Source organism: Etheostoma cragini, chromosome 17, assembly GCF_013103735.1.
Source record: "Etheostoma cragini isolate CJK2018 chromosome 17, CSU_Ecrag_1.0, whole genome shotgun sequence".
Classification (NCBI taxonomy): domain Eukaryota; kingdom Metazoa; phylum Chordata; class Actinopteri; order Perciformes; family Percidae; genus Etheostoma; species Etheostoma cragini.
This window is the reverse complement of record NC_048423.1, coordinates 9,739,474-9,751,515: the sequence shown is the minus strand read 5'-3', so window position 1 is coordinate 9,751,515 and position 12,042 is coordinate 9,739,474. Positions and strand designations below refer to the sequence as shown.

The window sequence follows — 12,042 nt, the reverse complement described above, 5'->3', positions numbered from 1 at the left end:
TCAGCTGGGATTCTGTCTATAATGGAGTCCAATGGAAATTTGTGAGTGACCCCAAACTTTTGACCGGTAGTGTAAATTATCTGTATCCAAAACACAGTCCATTCTCTGGGCTCCTGTGCCCCTGAATGTGTTCCCATTTAGGGTGAGCGTTTTTTCCTAACCTTATTGTACAGTATGACAAGTATGTTAGTATGTGTGTTATCCAGCAAAATTGGACATATCACTCTAGCTAATAGATGATGCTTTGTGACCTGAAATTCACATAGTGGAACTCAGTCCAGTGCAGGAGAAATCACCATGGGGCTTTATGTTAGTTTTATAGTTTTCTGTAATAGATTTTCATTTGTAGAACCCAGAGAAAAATCTAGGCCACCCTTGGAAAGGCCACCAATGCCTCAATGAGCAATCAATGGCCCGCATTCTTCTTTTACTAGAAATACTTTATTGGGAAATGCTCTACCCCAGACATTCTTACATGGGACTCTTATTTACAGTATGTTATGCATGTCTTGTATGTTATGTTACTCAATTCAGTGTTCAAGTACATGTTTTATTCTAGTGTTCATCAGAGTAGGGCACAGCGCCACATGCCCACTTTTGTCTGTTTTATTTGGTGGCAGGTAAGACTGAGGTCCTGTTTTGGCATGAACCAACATGGTGTAGTCAGAAAATAGGGGCACCAACATAAGGACACATCCTATAGTGCTGTTGGCTTTTTATGGTAAATAATTGCTTTTGCACAATTTTACTGTTGTGGTCATTCATTCCCTGACACATTTATAATTACTACTAACATTATCACTCTCCAGGGAATGAAAATCTTGGTCCTCTGCCTTTTGAAAATTCCTCATTATATGTTTCAGAGTGGCCCACATGCCATTTCAATTACAATTACTTTTGTCTGCCAATAAAAGTGACTTTAAAACACTCCAATAATTGAATTATACAGTACCCAAGTAAGGCAATGTTTATACTGATTATTGCAGCTTCACCAGGTGATCTTATTTGAATTAAGGTCATAGTGGGAGTAAGCACAACCTAATTCACAGAGGTGTTTACCATGTTTTTTTACAACCTCAAAAGTGCTAATTTTGATTAAGATGTAGCCAGAAAGTTAGTAAACATTTTAATTCATTTTTGTGTAGGCAGTATTTAAGATGGTAAATATTCCAGCCACACTAGCAATTTATTTTTTTTAAAGATTATTTTGGGCTTTTTTATGGCCTTAAATTGACAGCTTGAAGACTGGAATGGGGAGAGAGACGGGGCAACGTGTAGGGAAGGGCTGCGGGTCAGATTTGAATCCAGGGCTACTGCCAAGTACTCAGTCTACAGTAAGTGGGCCGCACACTCTACAGGGTGAGCTAGAGGTCGACCCCACACTGGCCGTTCTAACATGCTGATGTTTAGCATATATTATGTTAACTATGCTTACCATTTTAGAGTACTAACATTTGCTAATTGGTATCAAACAAAAAGTAAAGCCGTAGCTGATGGAAATGTTCTGCAGTTATTTGGTTATAAGCCAACGTTTTAGAATATGTGCAATGTTGACCTGACATTGGCAATAGATGTAAAGTTAAAGGTTCACCAAAGTTATTACAAATTGCATGGCTATCCATCTAATAGTTGTTGAGATTTTTCACTCTCAGCCACAAATGTCAACCACATAGTGATGCTAAAAACAAGGGCAGGCAATCACCAACTTTTACTCTGGGGACCTATATGTCTGATTAATATTACATGGCAATTGATCCAATAGTTGCTAAGCAATTTCAATCTGGACAAAGTAGTGGACTGACCAACATTGCCATTGCTGCTAGCGTGGCTAAAAAGAAGATGCGCCCCAGGCAAATCAATCAATCATAGGTCTATGGAGTACTAAAAGATAAGGGAAACCAAACCGAAAAGAAACAAAGCCACAAAAACAAGACTGCCTGTACCATCTTCCCAAAACAGGGTATCAGAGTAAACAAAGGGTGTTGCTGGGGCAGGAAGGGAGACAGACGAAAGCCCTTAGTGTTTCAAGGCTCTTGGTACAGGACACAAGCATTAAAATAAATACCACAAAGGCCAACAGAGGGACCACAAAGCAATCATTAATTTTTCGAATCACTTGTTTCTTCCAGTGTTTTGTTTCTGCACATGTGCCTCAAAGGTCATCTGTGTACTGGATACATGAAATCAATAGAGTAAGAGTACAAGTACTCTGTTTGCAAATTTGTTTATTATTAGGATAAACCCCTTGAGATGTGTCATCTTGTTTTTGAGGGATCCTCAAAAGAGCCAAGGTTCCTCATGAAAAACAATGAATACTATGGTTGAACCTCTGGTGTCACCATGAGTTGCTGGCAGGGATGCCATGTATGTCACTGTTGTTACACTGCCTTCACAAATCCCGCTTCCAACTCTTCTTTTTCCTTCTGCTTCGGCCAACAGCACATCCCTAGATGAACAGTATGCAAATTATGAAACATAACTATTGATAGAATGCTCAGCAACCAATGCGCTTGACATTCAAAATTTATTTTCACAACTCTGTAAAACAGACGTCATTGATCATCACTGTGCTATGGAAGATAAGATATAATTAAAGCAATTGCATTAGTCTTTTTATCTTGACAATGGTGTTTAATGGAATCTGCTGTCCTTTCCTGGACTAAATGGAAACATCTCTGTCCCTTTCTTCTCTCTGTCTTGCTGTCTTTCATTTACTGAGTCTGCCCACACTTCTATTCCGATGTGGTTGTTTTAATGTGGCTGTTTTCTCACTAGAGAGTGTCTTAATGGCTTTTACTGTCCATTAAAGCACATCAGCAGAGACACATGTTAATAATAAGGAATATCTCAGCTTAATGGCTAGCACCAAAGGTCCAGGGCTGTCAGACTGGGAGTGTCACACGCTGAATGAATTCATAAAGGGGAGCTGCTTTTAGCACTCTTTGCTGATGTTGCTGATGAGTGATATCATTAAGTCAGCTGTACTGTACAGGTGTTCAAGAATTATTATTTTAAATATTTAATGTGAAAGCTCCGGGAACCATCACCTTATTGTGGTGCAGAGGTTTGTGTGTCCCTATGAACCTGAGAGTTGTTTCTGGAGCTGTGTTATCCTGGTAGGGTCTCCCATGGCAAAGTGGTCTCAGGTGAGGGGCCAGACTCTGACTGTTGTTTGTGCATATGCACCAAACAAGAGTTTAGCGTATTCTGCCTTCTTGGAGACCTTGAATGGAGTCCTGTAAGGGAGTAGTAGTCTGCTAGGGGACTTCGTCTGTGCTAGTCATGGCTTGTCTATAACATACACCATGTTTGAACATAGGGATGCTCATCAAGTGTATGTGGGAGCATCCTAGGCTGGTATATGTTAACCCAGAGGACTCCGGAGGCAGTTGCAAGGTACTGACGGGCCCAAAGGGCTGCGTCCTCTGCTGTGACAGAGGCAAAGCAGCAGGTGCGGGATAATTTCGGAGAAGACAAGGAGAAGGACTTTTGGTCTGGACTTCTGGAAAACTGTTCGCCACCTAAGAAGGGGTAAGCAGGGAATCATCCAAGCTGTGTACAGTAAGGATAGGACGTTGTTGACCTCAACTGAGGAGGTAATAGAGCGGTGGAAGGAGCACTTTGAGGAACTCCTAAATCCAGCCAACACGTCCTCTGTGGTGGAGGCAGAGCTGGAGGATGATGGGGTATTGTTGTCAATTTCCCTGGTGGAGGTTGCTGAGGTAGTCAAACAACTCTACAGTGGCAAAGCCCCAGGGATTGACGAGATCTGTCCAAAAATGCTGAAAGCTTCGGGTGTGGAGGGGCTGTCTTGGTTGACACGCCTCTTTAACATTGCGTGGAAGTCTGGGACAGTGCCTAGAGAGTGGCAGACCAGGTTGGTGGTTCCCTTCATCGAAAAGGGGGACCAGAGGATGTGTACCAACTACAGGAGTATCGCACTTCTCAGCCTCCCTTGTAAAGTCTACTCCAAGGTGCTGGTAATGAGGGTTTGGCCTATAGTCGAGCCTCGGATTGAAGAGGCACAATGCGGATTCCATCCCGGTCGTGGGACAACGGATCAGATCTTTACTCTCGCAAGGATCCTGGAGGGAGCCTGGGCGTACGCCCAACCAGTCTACATGTGTTTTGTGGATCTGGAGAAGGCATATGACCGGGTCCCTTGGGAGATTCTGTGGGAGGGGCTGCGGGAGTATCTCCAACCTGGCCTGGGAATGCCTCGGGATTCCCCAGTTGGAGTTGGTTGATGTGGCTGGGGAAAGGGAAGTTTGGGGTTCCCTGCTGGAGCTGCTGCCCCCGCGACCTGATACCGGATAAGTGGATGAAAATGGATGGATGAATGATTCTTCATCAGTTTCTGACTGAACTTGACCCAAAAATGTGTTTTGAAGTTGTGTGTTGAATTGACACCTTTGACATAAGTTACACTGTCATGTTTTCAATTTTGTAACATAACTACTTAAAAACAAGCTTTTTCAGTATTCATAAGTTAAAAAAAAAATTGGCAATAAGAAATTTGTCAACCAGTCCTTTCTCAGCCAAGTCTTGTATAGGTAATTCCCTTGTTCTGCAGTCCTCTTCATTGAAGTGCAATGTTTTTTGTTATTCACTGGCTTCCCACTCTAGAACATGTGGAAATAATGTTTGATGGCCAATTATTTCATAGAATTACCCTTTTAATCTTTGTTTTTGTGTCTGTTGTTGTAGGCCTTGCTTGGCTTCTTTGTAGCTTTGAGTTATTGTAGGTGAAGAAGACAACACATAGATGTTGTTCAGTTCCAGGGCCTAGCTAGCTATGCAGCATCAGCTCATATTGTAATTGAAGATTATATAGTTTTAGTAAAGTGGAGTATGTGTATTGTCAAGAAGAGCAAATGCACACCACATAATTGCTATGCACAATTACAGCATGTTTGTCTAAAATATGTCTTAGTCATGCAAAGCAATGTGCCCTACAGTTTTTGGCAGTAAAACATGTAACTTTAAATGTTAGTGTTTACCTCACACAGGGCTTACAAGAGCCAAAGCAGTATAGTAGATATTGTAATTACAATTTTGCCAGCGAGAGGTGTGAAGTGTGCTCCCTGAAGACAGAAACTGAAATTAAAAGCCTGACCTTTATGGATGTTCCTACTGATCACCAACAAACCCATCTTGTCTTTGTGTTGACCCTTTCATTGTTGTGCACTGCTTCTTTTACCTCTCTCTCTTGAGTCTGCATAAAGACAAGCTCTTTAACTGAGTCTTATTCTTATTATGGGGAGAAGTTCATGCACCTTTTAATTCTTTAGAACCTCTGAGACTTTCCCCTCTAGATAAACTACCTGACACGTTTGGAAGTTGGCCTGGTGGATTAATGCAGTGTTTCCTTGTTCATGTTACAGTGATCTTTTCATAATCATTATCATGGCAACAGTTTTTCAATAACCAAGTGTTGTAGTTACCTAACCATACAGTATCTTAAATGAATAGTTTGTCATTTTGGAATTTATGCATACGCAATAGATCTGTATAATTTTCATAGCATACAAATCAACAACCAGGAGAGAGTTAGCTTAGCTTGGCATAAAGACTGGAAGGTAAGGGAAAACAGCAAGCATCTGTCAGGTAAAGTAAAAACAGGACTCCAACCACCCCACCCTTATCCTCACAAAGTAATAAAGTTGTATCTTGTATTGTATCAAAAAATGTAAGTATGAAAACAATAAGTTATGTTTTAGCAGGAATTTACCGTTTGAAGTGGTTTTGTCATTGTGTGAAACTTTGAGATTTCCCCTGTGGTGGTCTTTTTGTTAAAATAAGCTACTTGTCTCCTGGCTACAGTTTCATATTGAATGGACATATATAAGAGTGAACGTTCTATTGATCTTCTAATTTAACACTTGGCAGTTCAGCAAACAAGCTTATTTCCCAAAATGTCAAACTATTTCTTTATCGACAACAACCATTTTTGCCATACTTAGTCTTTCGTTAACCTTAAGGAAGTAGTTTTTAGTTGCTAATAACAAACCTTTACCATATTAGGGTTTTGTCATTTTACAAACACTTTTTGGAATGCACTGGAACACCATGTTTAACATTCAGGTATGAAGCCCGAAAACAAGATTGCCTAAAGTGGTTGCGGTGGTAGATTTAGCCCTGCCACAGCGAAGATCCAATTTGAAAGCAGAGAAAAGCATCAAACTGTAAATGTGCACTTTATAAACTGACAGTTTATGTGCAAAAATGCCAAAACACAAAATTTCTTTGTTTGGCAAAATTTGACACTTGGCCTGTTCTTTCTAAATACGTACATCATAGCTGCAGTATACTATACCTAGTCTAAATTAACGTAATAGTACAGAGGTAAAGCAAATTTGTTTTAACGCCCATATTTTTTGAACGCACCATAAATGCATGCACATTTCCGTGATTTGGGCCTCGGGCCTTCTCGTAGTTTGGGAAATCCGGAAGGGATGCAGCAGGAGCTTTGTGGGCTAGCAGAAACAAGCTAAACCTTAAGCAGTAATGGATAAAGACAAGCATGGCAAGTTCAGTTTCGAGGCCCTTCCAGACGGTTCTCTGTACAAGACTGACATTAATTGCAAGTACTGTTGATGTGAATTGAATTAAGACTTGAATACGTTAATTCTCAACTGTGCTGGTCAAGCATACAGCTGATGCAGAGAACCCTTCTACAAGTGAACTCTAATAATAAACCTAAAGCAAGCATATTTATCTGCTCCCATGTTGATAAGAGCATCAAAAACTTAAAAAATAAATCTTTTTTAAAGTAAATTTAAAACAGATAATTTGCGAGTTAACTAAGGACAATTATGTGAAGAATGGCCATTAAATATTGTAATTGACAGCCCTAACTGTACCTAAATAAAATTTGACTGTGTCCTTTCTTTTTAGACATAAGCCTACTGGATGTAGCACTTTTAGTTTAGCTGCTGAGAAAGAAATTACTTGCACTCAAACTCTCTCCATTTCTTCACTTATTTCTCTAAAAATTTCCCTCCCACTCCCCTACTCTGTTCTTTTGCTGCTTTCCCTCTGCCTTTTCCTTTTTCATGTTCCCTTTCTCACCCTGTGTCTATCATTTCCGTTTCTCTCCCACTCTCACTCTTGCGTCCCTCTCTTTTCTCTTGTTTCCTTTGAAGTGCTAAACAACGAGATACACTCCCTGTTAAGCTCGTACGGAAATCCAGGCTAAAACTGCATGGCAGAGTGCAGTGAACCAGAACCTTGTCCTCGGGACCACAGGGAGATGGGAAGGGGTGGAGGCAACATCAGGGGTACAGTCAGCATGTGGTGACAGTGACAATGGCTGCACAGAGCTTTAATCCTCCAAGCCGTCACAAGTCGACATCAGCACAGCAAAGTGGATGAATGCTATGACTCATTTGCAGAGAACATGCCTATCAGTGCCTGTCGCTCTAAATGTTGAACCGTGACAACTGTCCATTTCTTGAAAGGATGTATACGAGACTATCGGGCTGTAATTATGGGGACCAGAAGATTTGCATGTCACCGCCCTATTGACTATAATTACTGAGTGCCATTAACGCAACATGTCAGTGTAGAGGAGAAAGATAATCGCTTGTTCTTTCATTGTCTCTGTCTCTCCTCTCCTGTCTTTCTTCCTTGTATACAGCCATGGACACGTCCATGCAGTGATGAATGCTATTCATTACTAAAGGATGGAATGGGAAATGAAGCAAAATGAGTGCTTCAGGAAGCAATCCGTGACTGGAGCATATACATAGTCTGCTGAAGCCTTTGAGACATGTGTTTATCCACTCCCACGTTTCCTTGAAGCTATATCTCACAGTAGCTCACATTTTGATGTACTGTATGCACCTCCCTTAAAAAAATCTGATACGGCCTCTCTCCTCAATTTTCTTTTATATCTGTGTCTGTCTCTTTCTCTTATATTCATACACGCTAATGCCAACACTGCATGATGTTTTTTTTTTATATGGCCCTTGATGAATTTTTTGAGACAATCCGTCTCATAGAGCAAGCTCTGTAATTCACCCTCCATCAAATACCCTTAATGCAAGCAATGCCTTCCTCCTCTTCATGGCATTCTGACTCCATATAGAGATTTGCGATGACAACTTGACATTATCTATTCATTTTCATGAATGAATAATTGTGAGTTCATATATGGGTGTAAAATGTAGAACAATTTCTTTTTCTCTGCCTATAAATACCTGCAGTGGTGTTTGTAAAGCATGTGGGTAGAAGATTGCATCATTCTCAGTGGGACTCTGTAGTTTTAACTAATAGCTGTTTAATTAGTTTGATTGCTCTGGTGAGGTAAACAAGTGTTAAGGTCTTTCCATGCTGATAGAGTTTCCTAAATTCTTAAATTCTCTCTATGTCATTTCAATCCATGAAAAATTGCACTCAAACGTACCTGTAGAGGGTTTGAGAGACGTTGGCCCAATCCGCGAAATTTGTAAGGGCTTAGGGTTGTCCCAATGTCGAATTTCAAAGGGCTTGACGGTTTGAGTACACACTTACCGAGACCTTTCCGTGAGTCTGCATCGATGCAAACTGTTTTAAAAAAGTATATTAATGTTTAACAGAAAGGTCCACCTCCTTAGCATTCCTTTCCATAATGTTGTCAGACACTTCGAATATTAATTTGAGTCTGTCCGTAGAAAAGCAAGCACTTTTATGAATGTAAATACAAGCTAGACAATTATCCTATTAACTTACATTGTAGCTTGTTTCTCTGCTGCCAACTGCAGCGATCTTGTTTAATACTGGGTCAATGTCAAAGGAAAATCTTTTCACAATAGTTTTTATTGAATGCGATACTTAATGAGCTGTTGCAGAAACAAGCCTGAAGCAATAAAGCAAAAGCTGTCAGATAAATGTAGTTCAGTAAACATTACAACATTCCCCTCTGAGGTGTAGTGGAGTACAAGTATGAAGTAGCAGCTGGGGTGATTCTAGGATCAGACCTTTAGGGGGGCTCAGCCCCTAATGAGAACGGATCTAGGTCTAGTGTCCCCGTTTTGAGTTTTACAAAAATAAAAACAAGAAGTGTTTTGGAGGTGTATATGCTTCTGAGCTGAAAATGTCCCCGGAGTTTTTCTGAGAAATCTGGTCTCCCTACTCAAAATGTATAAAACTCTTCAGCTTTGTTCCAGATAATATCAATATCCTGGGTGATATATATTCCTGATATCAGCTTGGCTGGAAAATGGGCATAATCAGTCTGGTTGATTTGTCTCAACCAGACAGATTATGCCCATATTCCAGCCAAGCTGATAATTTAGGTACAGTAGATATCATGCAGGATCAACTACAGTACAGTAGTCTACAAGGCTGCTCTCCATCTTTGCACAAGACAAACTCACATGTTTGTAATACTGTATGCATCACTGAACAGTATAATAGAGACTGACAGGAAATGTGGGAGACTGAAGGGATACTCTCTGTGAATGAGATCATGAGTTACCCTTAAATTCACAAATAAGTGAGAAGATTATTGGTATACAGTTGACTGAGACATGGCATGCCTCTGCATTTGTTAGGTAGATGCTTTGAATCGTCTTACACAGTGTGCATTATGGATCTAACACTTTCCTTCTTTTTTCTGCATAGGTGTGAGTGTGAATTTGACTAAAGGGCGTGATGTGGAATGATCACAGGAACTCCAATCAGGTATTTCTTTCTCAGATTTAAATATGTTGGTCATTTTGGTAATCTGTAAAATATTCAGTTTGTTTTTCTGTTACATGTACTCTATGTGTGTATTAGTAGACTTAAAATGGGACATCCCAGAGGCATACTGGATCAGATTGGATGGTCCATGGAGGTTTTTCATTGCTTTGCTATGTTTTATTGATGTTACTTAGATGATTCACCCTGACATTTGCTGCTGCTCTCTGTCTCAAGCAAATTTCTTGCCATCATAAAATAGCATATACAGGGTCCACTTGGTAAATATTTAAGGTGTCCCCCCGTCAGTGTTGACCAGCATTCGAGGCCCATCTTGTGTTGGCTTTAGAGTAAGTCATTTTACTGTTATTAGAGATTACAAATGGCTACCCTTGCATTTTAAAGCTAGGACAGGAAATCGACTCAAAAACAATCAGCAATCAATTATTGGTAAGGGAGGTTGTGGCTATGTGTTTAGTCTATACCTTAAGGACTCACATTTGCAGGTGTTCTAATTTTCTCCCAGAAAAAATCTTTTCATAGCTGTGCGACACACTCATATTTTTTGCAGATGCGAATGAGGACTCATCTGTTTATGTTAATTGATCTCCCTCTGTGTCTCTGTTTAACTGTCTCAATCACTTTCTTTGACTTTTATTTTTACCACACACAAAAATACGATGCAAACACATTTGCAATCTATGTACTGAGTGACAGCTACAGAGCTTGTGTGTGTGAAGGTGAAGAACAAGGAAGAGGGAGAAAAGAAAAGAGAGTTGGGATAAATAGCGAGGCAGTGGTGCAGGAAGTAGAGCATGTACCACAGCATAGGGGATATACACTGAGAAGGTGGTTGGAGCGTGATGGGAGATGATGGGGTTCAGATGGTTATAGATAGCATGTTCAGTCAAGCGCAGACATCAGGCTCACATGGTATTAAGAAGGGTTTCAGGATCAGAGATTAGACGTACAAGTCTACCTTATATGTGGAACAAGCCAAATCCCAGTGTTTGCATTACTGGCATTGGCTCAATGGTCTTAATTGAATGACTATTGTATGCCTGCACTGTATTGTAGAGGAGTTAATGAAGGTTTGTTTTGGGGTTATAATCAAACCAGAGACTCATCTCATTAATCAAATTTGTCAGTGTTGTTTTTTCAAGACAGCCCCTGCGTCTTCATGGGGTTTTCTTTCAGAAAAGAGTAGAAGAGTGAGAGAAAAGCAGCCCTTTGAGGCAATCCAATTCAGGGCTCTTCTACAGCTTTACTGTAACTCTAATACTGTATGATCTCCCTCATCACTTGAGCCACAAATCTATCTCCCTGAAAAAATAATATTCAGTTTCCTCTGTCTTGCATTCTTTAATAGGATGTTACAATCTGCTGAATTTTATAACTGTTTTCACACTAATCTCCAATTTTATTTGGATGTTAACACTAGGCAGAACACAAACTGCAGTTGAGAATGTCCTGTCTGGAAACTTGGCCTTTTTTCTTGTGTGTTTGTGTGTTACGGCATCCTGTTAGATGTTCTGTATTGACCTGCGGTGCACCTGGAAGTGGATTTTAAACGGTTCAGGAAACCTACAACACAAGTGTTGTGTGGGTGCAGAGTACACAGCAGGATGGAATTGCTAGAAAAATACCAGTTTTTGCAGTTTTGCAGGATCGCCTAGACATTCATGTGTATTCTGAAAATATCTGTGCTTATATAAATTCATTTTTGTTCTGTATCTCTATATGTCACTGTGAAGCTATGGCGACATGTGGAAGGGAATTGAGAATCAATGAATGTTGAAAGTAGCCAGTAACACCTGGTACTGTACATAGAAAAAAGTTTCATTTTTATAAAAGAGTTGTCTTATCCATCTGTTTGGTGTAAACAGGTGTCTTTATTGAGCTCGATACTCTGCTGTTAGAATGTGTTCAGTGTGCAAATTATTATTATTTTGAGTCCTCATGACAGACAGAGGTCGTCAGTAACAACAAAAGCTGTCAGACAGGGTTGGAATGACAGGAAAATGGAAGTGATTAAATGTGCCTGTAAACAAAAATTTGCTCAAACTCACCATTCTCTCATGGCCTTGCCAATATGGATTTCCTCAATGCTTACTTTTTATTTAGCAAAGAAGCATAATAAGCACATAATCATCATTGCCAAAGGTTGACCCATTGCTGAGGAAATGCAACACAAGCAAGAGTACAATTTAGCCTTGGTGTCTATTGTTCATGTGGAACATTTTGTATGTATATAAAAGAGTATGATCCACACGCTAGCTGATTGTTGTTACCATTATCACAGCTATATTTGTGTGTGTGTGTGTGTGTGTGTGTGTGTGTGTGTGTGTGTGTGTGTGTGTGTGTGTGTGTGTGTGTGTG

At 40.2% G+C, this 12,042-nt stretch overlaps 1 protein-coding gene across 16 annotated transcripts in view; it reads left to right on the top strand.

Annotated features, from left to right (window-relative positions):
• Nucleotides 1-12,042, top strand: part of pcdh15a (protocadherin-related 15a) — a 197,280-nt gene that overhangs the window by 15,780 nt on the left and 169,458 nt on the right. For 14 of the 16 annotated variants that reach the window (XM_034897631.1, XM_034897633.1, XM_034897632.1 and 11 more), the window contains exon 2: nucleotides 9,607-9,666. The exons of the other annotated variants lie outside the window; for them this stretch is intronic. The gene's annotated coding sequence lies outside the window, so the exon portion shown is untranslated. The remainder of the gene's footprint in view (nucleotides 1-9,606; nucleotides 9,667-12,042) is intronic. 16 annotated transcript variants of the gene reach the window in all.